This window comes from Malurus melanocephalus, unplaced genomic scaffold (assembly GCF_030028575.1).
Source record: "Malurus melanocephalus ecotype Western Australia unplaced genomic scaffold, MMel_1.1 scaffold_645, whole genome shotgun sequence".
Lineage (NCBI taxonomy): Eukaryota > Metazoa > Chordata > Aves > Passeriformes > Maluridae > Malurus > Malurus melanocephalus.
Genome location: NW_026623877.1, coordinates 338644 through 344123, shown reverse-complemented (window position 1 = coordinate 344123; position 5480 = coordinate 338644).

Here is a 5480-nt window from a genome sequence, read left to right as displayed (position 1 = left end):
TTAGAGACACTGACTGCTATTCTCTTCCATGTTTAAGTGGTCTTGTGTTTTTAACTTGCTTTTAGCAAGACAGTGAAACTCTTCATGCAAGTCTCTGAGTCAATGAGACTATCATCCCCTAGTGGTGCTTTATATCCATAACAGAAGGGATTGGTATTTCTTTCCAGCTCTTCAACCAATTAAACTATTCAGCTTGGGTAGAATAACTCTAGAGAATGTCTTTATGTTAAAGTTTGAACTCCATTTTGGATGTCTGAAGACAAGTTTTACCCTACCCGCTCATAGATTTTACTTAAAATTTGAGTTCCAGAGATTGTTCATTTGTGACTAATGGACTGAGGCTCAAATCCTTCGCCTTGAGGATTCATAGGTGGATATAAGAATCAGTAGTCAGATCAGGACTAAGGTTCTGAATAGTAAGATATGCTCATGTAGACAATAGCTGTACTCCCACAGTACCACTGCAACCTTGATTCAGCTCTGCACATTTGTTCCTTGTTGGGGAGATCTACAAACAAGAATCTGATCTGGCAAGGCTTGCTTGGCTTCCAGGTTCACGTCTCAGTGGGTGGATTGATGTGGTTGACAACAACTAACATTATTTTCTTACTTGTCCTCATTGTCATGGAAAATTTTTCCTTGGAGGGAGGAGTTCTGAGCAATTTTGTGTCTCAAAATTCTGCACTTTTCTGCAGTTCACAGTAGGCAGAATTCTCTTTCAACTCATTGCTTTCCACTGGGTATAACTTTATCCAGTAAATCTCCTTTCAGATAGGATTTTATATTCTAAGTTTTCAGCTCATAGGTATTTCTTAGGCTTACAGTGGTGGTATAAGCTTGTCAAATCAGTTCAGATACTTCTGTTTTTACTTTGAAGTTTACTGGGTTTACTGTTTTCCCAGTGCATCAAACATATTTACCTCTCTTATAATTGTGTGGAAACAATAGTTCTTTTTAGGAACTGCACTTATATTTAATTCTGTAGATGTAATGAATTCCTAACTTTTGGAGAAAAAAATGTTTAAAATTAAATAAATTAGCTTCAAGGCATTTAAAAATAGAAATTTAGGATTTGTACCATATGTTTTATATATGCTTTTTTAAGGCTTCATTTAGGCACAGCATTTTGAAAAGTATGATCATCTCTTTATCTTGACGGCAGCCATCACCTAGAATATTATGTTGCATTGAGCAAAAATCTCAGGGTTACAAAAATAAAAAAATCCCTATTTTTTTGAAATGGCAGGAACCTGTCTTTCTTTTGAAAAATACTTTGATCACATCTGATGATCCAGGTATCTCCAGTTGAGTTAATTGATCAGCAGTTACCTCAAAGCACCTGCTGTCAGGTTTAGTCTGTCACATTACTCATTCAGAAGTCTTGGGCGTGTAGCAGTAACCAAATAAAATAAACCCATACTGGCAGCATAATAGGCAGCTATTTTTAGCCTATATATCTACAGCTACACGAGGCTTTTACAAGTAAGAAAACATCTCCAAAAAGCATATTTTAACCAGTATTGTTATTCTGGTGATTACTTGTGGTGGTATAGTTATATAAGTGCTAATACAGCTATTGCCTGTCCGTATCTTTTGCAACATTTGTTTTATGTCAGTGAGTTTCCAACAAACAAAACAAGCAGAGAGCCCAGTTTTCAGGAAGTAATTGCAGTTCCCCTGGAAATACCTATCAATTGTTGCGTTCATCTACCAGACATAAATATGGACATTCAATATATTGCCTGGTAGTACAGGTTTAAAAGACAACATTTTTCTTTGGATTGATCACAGATACATGTACTTAAGTCAGTTGGTTTACATGTACTTGTCAATTATAGCAATCACACAACGGGTATGTTTATCTACAAATTGAAGTTGTGCTCCTGTAAGTGAAGAACATTGGCTTTTTCTGCTTTACTAGCTTTATCTTTAATCACACTTACAAAGAGCCTTTAATGGCTTGTGAGATCCAATAATGGAGGTGGTAAGGTTAATGGGGCATCTTGTTACGCTGCACATTTTTGTTGCAAATAATTTTGTATATTAAATGCTTGAAATCTTTGCTATAAGAAGGTTAGACAAGAATTTGAGTACCTAAAGGAGAAGGGTCCAGCTAACAGCTGGTTGCAGAAATAAAGGTTAACAACAATGACAGCAGCTGCCTTTAGAGAATGACACAATTGTAAGATACAGCCAGTATCTGAAATCTAGCAGGGAATGGTTTTGTCTGACAAAGGCAAATCTGAGGGAGTTAAAATAAGAGTGTTTAAGACCTGCCCTTGTGATTATCCTACTCCAACCTGTAAAAATAGGACATCTTCATCTCCATTCAGCATCTTTTATATATGTGCCCATACCCACTGTGCCCAATCTTTTGACCAGTTCTCTAGCCATGGAGGTGCTGAGCATCATCTCCACTTTCAGTGCAGAAATACAGCACAGAGATATTACTTTATACAGAGTAAGAACTGTGGCTGAGACCACCCCCTGTCAGTATCATTCCTGGGATAGGTTTTTGGCTATGTGGTCCATTTGGTAAAGGTGTAAGTTTATTTTCTCTCTCAAACAGTCCCCATCTTTCTGAATTTATGCTTCAGGAACTGCTTGTGAGCTTGGTTACCTCCTGTGCCCCTTACTGTATCCTCTGATAACCATCTCTGTCCCTCACAGGATATTTCTAGTGGTGGTGCAGCATGGAGAATTTCCTATGTCAGTGGCTGTTCTTTTAATACATCAAAGATGTATTGTAGTGCCCTACAAGGAGTCCTTAGCACATACAATACTCCACATTTTCTGTTCCAAGCAAATGCTGCCAGCTAAAGGGGTAGTTAGTTACCTCACTCTCCACACCCAGGCAAAGGCTGTGCTTCCCTCCCTGCCACCTGTGCTTTTCTGTTTATTGCAAGCACTTGATTTAAACCCCAGATTTGCTTACTCTGCCCTGTGATGCTGAGAGAATTGAACAAACTGTGCTGCTCGTAAAGCAACATGTACTGTGCCTTTGTGCAGTACTGATTGTCAATAAAGTGTAATTTAGCAAAAATAAAAATACTGATTGTCAATAAAGTGCAATTTAGCTAAAACAAAATGCACATTTCCGAGTAAAAGCTTCCATAGCAATAGAGGAAAACAGAAAATACTGATAATATTAAAACTGCAGATTTCATTATTTTTTTAACTATCCAAACTCTCATGTTCAAACTTTCAAACAGAATAGCAGTATGAGCACTAGGCATTTGTAAAGTTGTTAGCAGCTGAAAGCTGTGCTAAAGTTTATTAATTAGACATATTTCTGCTACTGTGCTTGTACCAAACATGGTTACCTACACACACCAAAATCTCTGCACTAAACCTGGTGTGAAGGGGTTGCCACAGAAAACCCTCATGTGTATAGTGAGTGTTTCTTTGCCCTGTGGGCAGAAATGTGTCATTTTCCAGCCAAATCATCCATTTCCAGGATGTAAGCAATTCCCTGGGATATGATGAAACTTATTTTAAAAAGTAAAGACAGAACTAAATGCAGCATGAAGTCACCTAGATCAAGACTGGAGGGAAAAATGGTGCAGGAAACATTCAGGGGGACAGAATAGACCTTTCAGGCCTGTTAAAGAAAGAAGTAAAATCTGAATAAAGTTTCCTATTTTTCGTTAGCATTCTGAATTTCCAGCAGCCTCCAGGATGTTTGATTTGTACTTTATCAATTGCCATATAAAGAGCTAAGGACATAACAGGAAGTTTGGGGTTTGATGGAACTCTAGAGTTAGCCCAGATCCACAAGTGTGCAATGTATATAGAGAGAAACTGTTCACACAGTCTTACTTAAAGCTGCTTAACAGCTTAAAATGATAAAAAGTCCTTAACACAATTTAAGAACTTAAACCACTTAAACTGTTTGAAGCAGCTTGTGAATTTGCAGTTTGGGGTGGGGGGTGTGCTGAGAGGCAGCCCTGTGGAGCTGCAGCCTGGGGACAGGGCTCCCACACCAGGAGCCCCAGAAAAGGGCACTTTTTGCAGCTAAACTTGGGAGGCCTGGGGGTGATGGGAGGGAGAAGAGGGAAGAGCTTCCTACGTAATTTTATGTGGTATTGTGTGTTTGGCCAGATTGTTCTGCTTTAAATAGTGTAGTAGGAATCTTACAGGCATGTGAGGTGTCAGCAGTGGCATCTCCCCAGGGAAACAGGGAAGAGGGTGGCAGAAAAATATTGTCTGTGACAAGTCTTCAGCTGTGGAAAACAGCTTTGGCTCATGGGCCAAGGGAAGGCTTCTCAGGAGCATTGTGAAGGAATCTGCACACGCTGCAAGCCAAAATTTTCACTTTTGTGGCTCCAGGAAATGCAGGTGTGGGGGAGGTGGTGAGAGGGGGCCTTTCAGATCTATTGATCAGGAATTTTTTGTTTCTAAAGGATTCTTTTGGGTAAAAGGGGCAGGGGCAAGGTAGGGAGAGTTGCTTTAGTTTAACTGATGTCAAGCAGCATTAGTTGGTCACACCAGAAGCATGCTGTTAACATGGGAAGTCCCATATTTATAAAACAGAAAAGAAGCCATTAATTATGTGATCCGGTTTGGTCCTGCTGCTGTGTGTGGTGATCGATGGTTGAGTGTTTGTATGCTCAGATGGAAAAATGGTAGCACTGCACAGAAGTGATGCTTAAGGGCAAAGGAAGAGGGCACAGGAATGGGAATGAGCATCTGAAAGGGGGAAACAGCCAGGATGCTGCTCCTGATGGCAGTGATGCCACCTTAAATGTTTTAAATCTTGGGCTGCTTTTCATTGATGCAGGCAGTGATTTACACCTTTTGGTGCAGAAAAGGCTGTAAAACAGGAGTGAATTACATTCTGTACAATTTGAAAATAAATTGTGCATTCACAGCCACTCAGGGTGAGGCCCATTTACACTTCCAGAGTGGTGTATGATGAGTAAATGAAAGTTAGGTCTCTGTGTGAATGAAAAATGCCTGTTTTACCAGAGGCTGTGAAAAGAGAGAGCAAGAGAGACTTAGTGGAAATTGGAAGCAAGATTTTATTTGTTTGTTTAAAACAGTCATATTGATTTGGAGTCAGATGGAGCATTGGTTTAACTGCAAACTAATTCCACTGAATTCTCCAAGGTATTTCTGGTGAAATTGATGAGGCTGGAAATTTATGTTTATAATCTGAGTTTTTCCTGTGTTCAGGTAAGTCTTTATCACATTTTATTCTTGTCCAATTTCGGTGGCTTATTTAACATGAATGTTATCTTGTAAAAAAAAAAAAATCTTCACTGGGGTGAAACAGAGCTTGGATGTAGTTAAAATCATATGATCTCAGTACATTTAAATAACTCCTTGGTTTTCTTTTATGATGAGGAATGAAATACGGAAATGTTACRTGGTSAGGGTMAGTGCTTTCTGACTAATGACAGACWTAGAAACCATTTAATTAATGAAATTTTGCTAATGTACTGCATCGTACTAATTTCTCCATATTGCTTGAATTTCAG